Source organism: Eublepharis macularius, chromosome 4 (genome assembly GCF_028583425.1).
Source record: "Eublepharis macularius isolate TG4126 chromosome 4, MPM_Emac_v1.0, whole genome shotgun sequence".
Classification (NCBI taxonomy): domain Eukaryota; kingdom Metazoa; phylum Chordata; class Lepidosauria; order Squamata; family Eublepharidae; genus Eublepharis; species Eublepharis macularius.
Genome location: NC_072793.1, coordinates 185,778,254 through 185,790,213, shown reverse-complemented (window position 1 = coordinate 185,790,213; position 11,960 = coordinate 185,778,254). Strand labels below are relative to the sequence as shown.

General features: G+C 44.1%; 1 pseudogene; it reads right to left on the bottom strand.

Moving 5' to 3' along the window:
- Window positions 1-501: 501 nt before the first annotated feature.
- The window catches only part of LOC129326938 (zinc finger protein 208-like), a 50,869-nt pseudogene continuing 39,410 nt past the window's right edge, over window positions 502-11,960 (bottom strand).

The following is an 11,960-nucleotide window of genomic DNA, read 5'->3' as shown; positions in this document are numbered from 1 at the left end:
ATTCTGAGACAGCTGCCAGTTGCTCAGCAGCAGACTTTGAAGCCCATGTGCTCTCTAGTGCAGGCTGTTCCTCATAACACACCAGCCGGGGAGGAGAAGCAGCCACAGCAGCTCAGAGCCACGCGTGCTTGCTGGAAGCCTTTTCAGTGCTTCTCCAGTGTCATGAGGAAAGTCACCTGCAATGTATGTTGGTCAATGGGAACTGTCACGCTATTGAGCACGAGAAGGAACAGCGAACCAAAGACATTCAGCATTCACCCTTGAGGAGTATCGGCAAAGAGTCTGATGTGGAATTCTCCATGGACTAACTGTTTTTGTATTTGGCTATATAGTGGCTTGTATATGAGATATTTTGGTTATTGTTTACACTGGCTGTCAACTGATTGTGATTGCACGTATTGAGCACTATGCACACAGCACTTTAGGTAATATTAAATGTATTCAATGTAATATATTCATTGCCTGTCTATACCCCCGGAGACCCTGGTGGTTTTTGTATTGTGACACCCCTCCTGAACTCAGCTGGATGAAGGGGGGCGGGTATTGCCACCTGCTATTCCTGATCTCAGCTGGGTGAAGGGGGGTGGGCATTGCCACCTGCTCCACTCCTAATATCTGCTGCATTATGGCAGAGGGAAGGTATTGCCACCTGCACCACTCCTAATACCTGCTCCATTATGGCAGAGGGAGGGTATTGCCACCTGCTCCATTCCTAATACCTGCTGCATTATGGCAGAGGGAGGGTATTGCCGCCTGCTCCACTCCTAATACCAGCTGCATTATGGCAGAGGGAGGGTATTGCCGCCTGCTCCACTCCTAATACCAGCTGGGTTATGGCTAGGGGTGGGCATTCCCATCTGCTCCTCTCCTAATATACACTAACAAATAGAGTAGAACGCTTCACGTGAAGGGATCTGATGGGATTTACAAAGGAAATGTTTTGACAAAAGCACTAGAAAGAAATCTATTTTCACACTCAAAATTACCAAATAATTGCTTATTTAAATATAACTTATTACACAATTCAAATTCCCACAGCAATGGTCATAATCAGTATGTTGAGCACAGATTTGTGCCTCTGTGGTTGTTCTCTTCTTCCCCAATCAACCACAATAAAGATTAAAATAAAATCCAGGAGTCCTTCTTGAATTGAAGCAAAACAGATGGTTCTTTATTAACCCGGGGGATGAGCCTCTTCCCTTACACAGAAGTAGACGGTCTCCTTGTGTGTAAAAAGCTCAACCCCTTACAATAGAAGTGTAGAGTAATCAATACTTTCAGATAATCATAACAATATTACAATATTCTAATATTTACTATCTTATTGGCTCATAAGGTATCTAGTGTTAGTTCTGATTTGAAGATGCAATTCTGGGTTGGCTCTTCTTCTGGGGAGAATTCCAAATCCTGCAAAATCCCTTATCTTGTCCTTAATTCAGAAGGACATAGGCTAACCTCTCACCCACTTTCTTCTGGGCATAATACTTTCAATAGCGCCAATGCGTCTCAATCTAGCAACCTTGATACCCTCTGATAACTGAATTCTGCTGGTAAGAAGGGATGTTTTATTTTCTCTGTGTCCTTTCCTCCAGTTCCTTCTCTGCCTTAAGGAAAGTAGGCCACAGGTGGCCAAAACCAGCTTGCTGCATCAAATCAGTTTTCTACAAAAGGCTCTCTGGTACTGATTTCTTTTGGAAGCTTATAGAATAATATAACATATGCATAATATTTTATAAGTGCATCTCTAAAAGCAGTATATCAGTCCTTACACAGTTTCAAGTCTTCTTGTTTCCAGTGTCATATTCTTACAGGTTGCATTACAAGTACTACATTGGCTCCTGAGCATAGGAAGAAAGTGCAAGACATATATGTGTTGTATAAAAGTAATATATAAAATCCTTTTCTTCAATTCTATATCCATCAAGTATATACCCAACTCCATATCATATAACAATCAACCAATAACGCATGTTCAAGCTGTGCATTCTCTCCCCAATGATATGCACTCAGAGAGATAATATTCAAAGCTGGATAGGAGAACATCCACTGGTAAGTCCCCCAGGTAAGTATCCAAAGTTATTCAATAACAAATCATGTCTTTCAAAGGTTAATGATGTTTCTCCAATCTTTTGTCTTTTGTAGATGATGAAGCAGAAGACACACCGGACGCCCCAAAGGCATCCCTTGCCCAACAATCAGGGCCGGCGTCTGTAGCCTGTTGTTTCGTCCTACGACCACTTCTGGGGTGAAATAATTCCAATTGAAATACTGCCAATAAACATCACAGTATTCAAACTAACATAGCATCACAATCTACAAAACAATGCAAGGAATAAACATTTTCAATAATAATTATCCAAACATACCTATGTATTCTATTATAGAGTCTTAGTGAATCATAAAGTTCATTCACACAGTCAGAAGTGATGGCTGGGGAGTGAAACACCCCATGAGACAAATTATTTTAAAGAGCTACCAATCAACTTGGTGAAGACCCCTGGGCTTCATAGAGTCCAACTTATGAATCCATAAGGATTCTTTTTGGAGTAAAACTCTTTTTAAACTCCTTTCTGGAAGTCCTTGACCTGAAAATAAAACTGTGAACCTGAAATTCTGTGTCCCATGGTCATGTTGAAGAAAATGTTCTACTAGGGGGCTTCCATCACTCTGTTGTTAATACGTGATATACGTTGTAAAATACGTGTTTTTAATTCCCTAGAAGTGCTCCCTACGTACAGCATATCACATTCACAAATTATCAGATATACCACTCCCATGGACTGGCTCGTGTTAAATTATATTGTTGAAGGAGTTTCCCAGGGTGTGGAATGCTAATGGAGGGAGGTGTCACTGTATCCTGAGGAGGTTCTTTTGCATATGGATTGGTGCTTGATATGCTAATCTTCACTGCAGTGCTATTGTGGGATGTAGAGTATTTCATTAGCCTGTTTTTTTGCAGGGCTGGAAGCTGTGCTCTATTCATTCTTAAAGTCTCTTCTTTCCTGTTGAAGTTGTGTTTATGCTTATGAATTTCAATGGATTCCCTGTGCAATCTGACAAAGTAGTTGGAAGCGTTGTCAAATATTTTAGTGTCCTGGAATAGGATACTGTGTCCTGTTTGAGTTAGGCTATGTTCAGCCACTGCTGATTTTTCAGGATGGCCAAGTCTGCAGTGTCTTTCATGTTCTTTTATTCTTGTCTGGATGCCACACTTTGTGGTCCCAATGAAAACTTGTCCACAGCTGCAAGGTATACGGTATCCTCCTGCAGAGGTGAGAGGGTCTCTACTGTCTTTTGCTGAATGTAGCATCTCTTGTATTTTTCTGGTGGGTCTGAATACTGTTTATAGGCTGTGCTTTTTCATAAGTTTTCCCATCTGATCAGTGATTCCTTTGATATATGGCAAAAACCCTTTTCCAGTCGGAGACTGCTTTTCCTGAGTTGTTTGATTCACCCTGGGTTTAATTGCTCTTCTTATTTCATTTCTGGAGTAGTCATTTGCTTGAAGTGCATGGTTTAGATGATTAATCTCCTCATTGAGAAAGTGCAGCTCACATATCCGTCTTGCACAGTCTACTAATGTTTTTATTATGCCTCTTTTCTGTCGAGGATGGTGATTGGAGTTTTTGTGTAAGTACCGATCCGTGTGAGTTGGTTTCCTGTAGACCTTGTGACCTAACTGTAAGTTTGCTTTGCAGATGACCAAGGTATCTAGAAATGGAAGTTTGCCCTCAGTTTCTTTCTCCATGGTGAATTGTATGTTCAGGTGGATATTGTTGAGGTGGTTTAAAAACTCCAGCAATTCTTCCTCACCAAATGATAAAGGTATCATCCACGAACCAGAACCAGACTGTAGGTTTGTGGGGTGCTGATTCTAGAGCTGTTTTTTCAAAATGTTCCATGTAGAAGTTTGCTATAACTGGGCTGAGAGGGCTTCCCATGGCCACCCCATCCATCTGTTCATTGAATTCGTTATCCCATTGGAAGTAACTGGTTGTCAGACAATGGTGGAATAAGGCTGTTACATCCTCTGGAAAAATCTGATTAATAAGCGCGATTGTATCTTTTACCTGAACCTTGGTAAACAGGGATACAACATCAAAACTGACGAGTATGTCCTGTGGATTGAGTTTCAGAGAACTGATTTTGTTGATGAAATGCACTGAAACTTTGATGTACGACGTGGTTTTTCCTATGTGGTCCTGTGGAAGATTGACCAGATGTTTAGCTAATTCATATGTTGGTGAACCAATGGCACTCACGATGGGTCGGAGTGGGACTGAATCCTTATGAATTTTGGGGAGTCCATATAGTCGTGGTGGCTGTGCTTCTGTCATGCATAGTTTTTTGTGCGTGTCGGGATGAAGTGAGGAATTCTTGATCAGCGTATTAGTTAGCCTGGCGATTTTGCAAGTGGGATCTCATGATTTTTCAGGTGGGATCTCAAGTGGTAAATTGTCTTAATTGAATATTGAACTCTGAGCCTGGGATGGAAATCCTATCACCTGTGATGGCTTGAGGGCACAACTGGCACCGGCCACACTTAAAGTGCCGAACAGGTAATTTTCCACTGCTGTTTCCCCTCCCCAAATCCGAGTGAACCAACAGATCTTTAAGGTTCCTAGTTCTTTGCAGTCCAATTATGGGGGGATTCTCACAGCCCTTGATATCCTGCAGTAGGGGCCAATGCTTATGGATAATGCCTTTGATCCAGCATGACTGAGATGTAAAATCCATTGTCTATATCAGTTGTTTCTTTTCCTCCCTATTTTTGTATACAAACAGGTCCTTTCTATACACACTCATAGATCGTCTCCGTGCATCTTCTACAACCCCCACCAGGTACCCCTGTGTCAGAACGCTTGCATCATAACATTAGCTTCTCTAGCAAAGTCTTGTTGATCAGTTGCATTCCGTTTAATCCGGAGTAATTGACTAAATGGGGTATTGTTTTTCAAGGTTCTAGGATGGTGAGAATTAAATGTTAAATACGAATTTCTGTCTGTTGCCTTACGGTAAGGACTAACTCCAAGAGTGGTATCTGGTTGTCTATAAACAGTTATGTCCAAAAAATGTATACAGTTTACATCCCCTTCCCAGGTAAATGTGATGTTATTATGCAAATAATTCATCCAGGCAACAAAGCCTGCCACACTTCCCTCTGTTCTAAGACTCAAGAAACAGTCACCAATAAAGTGACAATATAGGAGCATATTTTCAAGAAAAGGGTTCGATTCTTCTCTGTAAACAAATCCCTTTTCTAAAGAAGCCATGAATAGGTTTGCCACACTGGGAGCCATGCAACATCCAATTGCAACCCTCTGACCGGGAAATAGAACTGATCACCAAAACGAAAATAATTTTTTTCTACCACTATATCAAAGAGCTGTTGCAAAAATTCAATAGATGGTTTCTGTATGGTCTGCTCCAAATACAAGCTGGGTAAGGCGGGGGACAGGCATTGCCACCTGCTGATCCCAGCTGGTTGAAGGGGGTGGCTATTGCCACCTGCTCTGCTCCTAATACCAGCTGGTTTAAGGCAATGGGTGGGCATTGCCACCTGCTCTGCTGCTAATACCACCTGGGTGAAGGCAGGGGGTGGGCATTGCCACCTGTTCCGCTCCTGATCCCAGACGGCTGAAGGGAGGGCAGGCATTGCCACCTGCCCTGCTCATAATACGAGCTGGGTTAAGGCATTGGACGGGCATTGCCACCTATTCCGCTCCTACCAGCTGGGTAAAGGCAGGAGGTGGGAATTGCTGGGGGTGGACACTGCCACCTGCTTTGCTTCTAATAGCAGCTGGGTAAGATGAGGGAGTGGGCATTGCCACCTGGTCCACTACTGATCCCAGCTGGCTGAAAGGGGGGGCAGGCATTGCCACCAGCTCTGCTCTTGATCCCAGATGGCTGAAGGGGGTGGGTGGGCCACCTGCTCTGCTCCTAATACCAGCTGGGTTAAGGCAGGGATGGAAATTACCACCTACTCCGCTCCTAATATTAGCTGGGTTAAGGTGTGGGAGGGTGAGTATTGCCAGCTGTTCTGCTCCTAATACCAGCTGCATGAAAGCGAGGGGCTGGTATTGCCACCTGTTCCCCTCCCGAACCCAGCCTGGCCTTTCAGCCACGGCACGTTTTCTGGAGGGACACGGTGCCTTGACCGGGCTTCCCTCCATGCCAGCGCACTCTGGTGGTGCACCAGGGTATAAAGTGAGTTGTCTGAAACACGCTTACTCAATTATATAGTACGATACTGAATTACAGACTATATTATTGTATTGCTTCATTGCATTGCATCTATTTTTGTAAGTCAATTAATCTGATATAACACCTTTCCATATTATGAATATTTCTACAGTTTCTCCTCTATGTGATTTGTTTGATGGCCGATAAGTCTTCCACTCCGATTGAAGCTTTTTCCACACTCCGGGCCTTTATATGGTTTCTCCTCTGTGTGAATTCTTTGATGGCGAACAAATATTCCACTCTGACTGAAACTTTCCCCACACTCTAGGCATTTTTATGGCTTATCCCGTTTGTGAATTCTTTCATGGGTTGAAAGGTTTCCATGGTTACTGAAGCACTTTCCGCACTCGAGGCATTTATATGGCTTCTCCCCTGTGTGAATTCTTTGATGGACAATAAGTGCTCCACTCCGAGAGAAGCTTTTTCCACACTCCAGGCATTTATACGGTTTCTTGCTTGTGTGAATCCTTTGGTGGAAATAAAGGTGTTCACTGCCGATGAAGCTCTTCTCACACTCTAGGCATTTATATGGCTTCTCCCCTGTGTGCATTCTTCTATGGGTAGTAAGACGTCCCCTCTGACTGAAGCACTTTCCACACTCCGAGCATTTATATGGCTTCTCCCCTGTGTGCGTTCTTTGGTGGGAAGTAAGTTTTGCCCTCTGACGGAAACTTTTTCCACATTCCAGGCATTTATACGGTTTCTCCCCAGTATGAATTGTTCGATGAGCATGAAGGGTTCCATTGTCATGGAAGCTTTTTCCGCACAGCAGGCATTTATAAGGTTTGTCCCCCGTGTGAATTCTTTTATGGGAAGTAAGGGTTCCACTATGACTGAAACATTTTCCACACTCCAGGCATTTATATGGCTTCTCCCCTGTATGAATTCTTTGATGGCAAGTAAGGCTTCTGTTCTCACTGAAGCATTTCCCACACTCCAGGCATTTATATGGTTTCTCGCCTGTGTGAATTCTTTGATGTGTATTAAGGTTTCCCCCAGCACTGAAGCTTTTTCCACATTCCAGACATTTGTATGGTTTCTCACCTGTATGAATTCTACGATGGGTATTAAGGTTTCCCCTTCTACTGAAGATTTTTTCACAGTCAAGGCATTTGTACGGTTTCTCCCGTGTGAATTCTTTGATGGGAAGAAAGGGTTGCACTCTGACTGAATCTTTTTCCACACTCCAGGCATTTATATGGTTTCTCCCGTGTGAATTTTTTGATGGGAAGAAAGGATTACACGCTGATAGAAGCTTTTCCCACACTCTAGACATTTGTATGGTTTCTCCCCTGTGTGAATTTTTTGATGGGAAGAAAGCTTTGCACTCTGACTGAAACATTTCCCGCACTCCAGGCATTTATAGGGTTTCTCACCTGTGTGAATTCTTTGATGTTTATTAAGGTTGTCCCTCTGACTGAAATCTTTTCCACACTCCAGACATTTGTAGGGTTTCTCACCTGTATGAATTCTTCGATGTTTAATAAGGTTTCCCCTTCTAGTGAAGCTTTTCCCACACTCTAGACATTTGTATGGTTTCTCACCTGTGTGAATTCTTTGATGGGAAAAAAGGTGTTCACTGCCGATGAAGCTCTTCTCACACTCTAGGCATTTATATGGCTTCTCCCCTGTGTGCATTCTTCTATGGGTAGTAAGACGTCCCCTCTGACTGAAGCACTTTCCACACTCCGAGCATTTATATGGCTTCTCCCCTGTGTGCGTTCTTTGGTGGGAAGTAAGTTTTGCCCTCTGACGGAAACTTTTTCCACATTCCAGGCATTTATACGGTTTCTCCCCAGTATGAATTGTTCGATGAGCATGAAGGGTTCCATTGTCATGGAAGCTTTTTCCGCACAGCAGGCATTTATAAGGTTTGTCCCCCGTGTGAATTCTTTTATGGGAAGTAAGGGTTCCACTATGACTGAAACATTTTCCACACTCCAGGCATTTATATGGCTTCTCCCCTGTATGAATTCTTTGATGGCAAGTAAGGCTTCTGTTCTCACTGAAGCATTTCCCACACTCCAGGCATTTATATGGTTTCTCGCCTGTGTGAATTCTTTGATGTGTATTAAGGTTTCCCCCAGCACTGAAGCTTTTTCCACATTCCAGACATTTGTATGGTTTCTCACCTGTATGAATTCTACGATGGGTATTAAGGTTTCCCCTTCTACTGAAGATTTTTCCACAGTCAAGGCATTTGTACGGTTTCTCCCCTGTGTGAATTCTTTGATGGGAAGAAAGGGTTGCACTCTGACTGAATCTTTTTCCACACTCCAGGCATTTATATGGTTTCTCCCCTGTGTGAATTTTTTGATGGGAAGAAAGGATTACACGCTGATAGAAGCTTTTCCCACACTCTAGACATTTGTATGGTTTCTCCCCTGTGTGAATTTTTTGATGGGAAGAAAGCTTTGCACTCTGACTGAAACATTTCCCGCACTCCAGGCATTTATAGGGTTTCTCACCTGTGTGAATTCTTTGATGTTTATTAAGGTTGTCCCTCTGACTGAAATCTTTTCCACACTCCAGACATTTGTAGGGTTTCTCACCTGTATGAATTCTTCGATGTTTAATAAGGTTTCCCCTTCTAGTGAAGCTTTTCCCACACTCTAGACATTTGTATGGTTTCTCACCTGTGTGAATTCTTTGATGGGAAAAAAGGTGTGCACTGTGACTGAACCTTTTCCCACACTTCAGACATTTATATGGCTTCTCCCCTGTGTGAATTCTTTGATGGGAAGTAAAGTTTCCCCTTCGACTGAAGCTTTTCCCACACTCCAGACAATTATATGGTTTGTCTGTTTTCTTCCTTTTATGGATCTCCTGATTCACATTTTTATCTGATTTTTCAGGAGATTCCCCCCCACTTGCTGGGCACTCATTTGTACTGTCTTCACGCAAGCCAGCACCCCGTAAAAGACCAGAATTATGCATTCCTGCAGGAGGGTGTTTTCCCATCTCTGTCCTCAGTTCACCACCATGTTCATCTCCCTCTTTCAGATCTGAATAGGTGTCTCCATTTTCCATCACTTCATGCTCAGATGTTTCATTCGCTGACTCCCATATGCCTCCTGCCAAAAGAAAGAGAAACCTGGTGAGATGTTAGGACACTTTCCCACATATCTGTGTTAGAGTTTTCTATTTTCCTTTGAAAAGGCTGCGTTTGCAATCTCTGAAGGCTCAGAAGTTAAACTCATTTAGCCTGTAGCCATCCCCTCCTCCCCTCACTTACTCAATTCCTTCTAAATCCCGAGCTGACCAAATTGGCAGGGCAGCCATTTGTAGCCCAGAGGGACAAAAGAAAGGGAATGCACCATGGAGACCTCTTGCCTCAAAATCACCCATTTTAGGTTTCTCTTCTCCTGCCTGAGTGAAATTACAGGAGGGAGTGGTTGGGGGGCTTGTGGGGAGAAGGAGGTCACCTTATAAGAGAGGGACAGGCATGCAGTTTTAATAGACACAAGAGAAGGTCTGAAGAGAAGAGGCCAGCCAGAGGGAGATCATCATCTGACAGGGAAAAATCTCTGAAATTTCTGCCTTTCTCCTTAACATGACAGAGGTTTTATTCCTCATGGGTAAAGTCTTTGATGTGAAGTAAGGTGTGAACTGTGACTAGAGCTTTTTCCACACTCCAGGCATTTATATGGTTTCAACCCTGTGTATATTCTTTGATAAGAAATTAGGGTATTTTTCTGCCCAAACCTTTTCTCACATTTTCATTCCTTTATGGGCATTTATGCTCCACTGAATATCGGATTTTTCAGAAAATCGTTCCCCACTTCTATCTCCCTCATTCCTATTGTCTTTTTCATATAGTTTGAGAAGTTGTGGAATTTCATGAGAATTATTACTCTGTAAAAGACTGGATTTATTCCTCCCCCTAAGTGGGTGCTTTCCCTCCTTCCTCAGAGCGTTATAAAATTCAGTGTTCTCTCTGACATTGGTTTCTAGCACGTATTCAGCCATTCATCTGTTGATGTAACATGAACATTACTCAACACGCATATGAAGAAGACTCCAGTGTCACTCTATGTGCATTCACTGCAAGATGTGAACAGAGCTAACATGGACTGGCAGGTTCTGACTGATTGGAGATCTCCTGGAATCACAACGGGTCTCCAAGCCACAGAGATCAGTTCACCTGGAGAAAATAGCTACTTTTGGGGTTGGACTCTATATAACATTATGCCATACTGAGGTCCTTTCCCTCCCCAAACCCCACTTTCTCCAGGTTCCACCCCCCTAGGGGCATGCACTCCCCACAAAGCCACGATCATTAAGGGCGGTGGGGGGGGGCAGGCTTGCCTGTCTTGCCCCCCAAAAGCCTAGAGTGCCAGTCTCCAGGAGGTGGCTGGAGATCTCTCAGGATTACAACATATCTCCAGGTGACAGAACTCAGTTCCCCTGGAGAAAATGGCTGCCTTGGAAGGTAGGCTCAACGGCCATTATATCCACCTGAGGTCCCTCCCCTCTCAAAGCCCACCTTCTCCAGGCTTCACTTCCCCCCCCCCATCTCCAGGAATGTCTCAATCTGGAGCTGGCAACCCTATAAGTCCCAATGGGGAGGTGATGGGGCCACGCAGGGGCAAAGGGGGGCATGGCAGCGGATATACCTCGCTCACCTCCCCCCAAGTTACAATGGGGGCAAGGGCAGGGGGCCCAGAGGTGGGCATGCCACCCTGCCCTCCTTCCCCTGCCCCAGATCCAGGTGCTGGGGAGGGGGCAATGGCCAGCCAGGCCCCCCTGCCCTTTCTAGAGCCCGTTGTATTTTTTGCTACAACGAGCTTTGTTTCTAGTATCCCATAATTTCCATCAAAGATGACTGTAATTGGGTTGGCACTCTGAACCATCTCAAACACCGCAAGGCTCTCTTTGCTGGACATCAGAGGGAAGGTCACCGGGGAATGAGTCTCTTCCCTGGTTGAGGGTACTTCAGGGACAGAGGAACGGACAGTGCTCTGGCCGGAGGAGAACAAGGGCTGGCAGCTCACACTGGGCCCAGAGAGTCAAAGTTGGGAATACCAAAGGGTAGAGAGTATCCCTTCTGGGCTGGGCTGCCAGGAGGACATGAGGAAGAAGCTGGCTTGGTCTTAAACCATTTTGTCATTCCTGAATTTCTTTACTCCTAACTCCATCTTGAGCCCCTCCTCCTGAATTTACAAGACAGAAGACCCAAATATTGAAACCAAGCTAATGGATAATTTTCTAAAAGCCTGCAATATCAAGAGTCAATATTTTATCATCCTTTAGGCTGTCTACATGGCAGGCTCATACTCAATTTCTTTTATCCTTGCTCTGTTGTTGCTCTTTGTGTTCCCCTTTTCTTGTCGAACCTCTTCTCATTTTGCATTCCCTCTGATTCATCTTTGGGATGGATCGTGTTTACCAAGGGAGAAAAAGGGAGGGGGTAGCTGTGATCTCTATCCCAATTTAGTTTGCAGGTGACAGGACTTACTCCCAGCAGTCTCTGAGGCAAAACTGGGAGGTGCACAAAGCAGAGGTCAGCCATTAATGGCAGGAGCAGAAGGGGATTTCAGACCATTCTTGTTTATAGAAATGAAACGCATAACTCCCATATATCGCTGAATCCCGTTACAGACCTACCTGTCAATCCTTCATCTTCATCACACCCAGGGACAAGCAGCTGTTCCGCTTCCTCCAGCCAGGATATAAGGCCAGGTATGCAAATTACAGGACCTTTTCCAGGAGGAAAC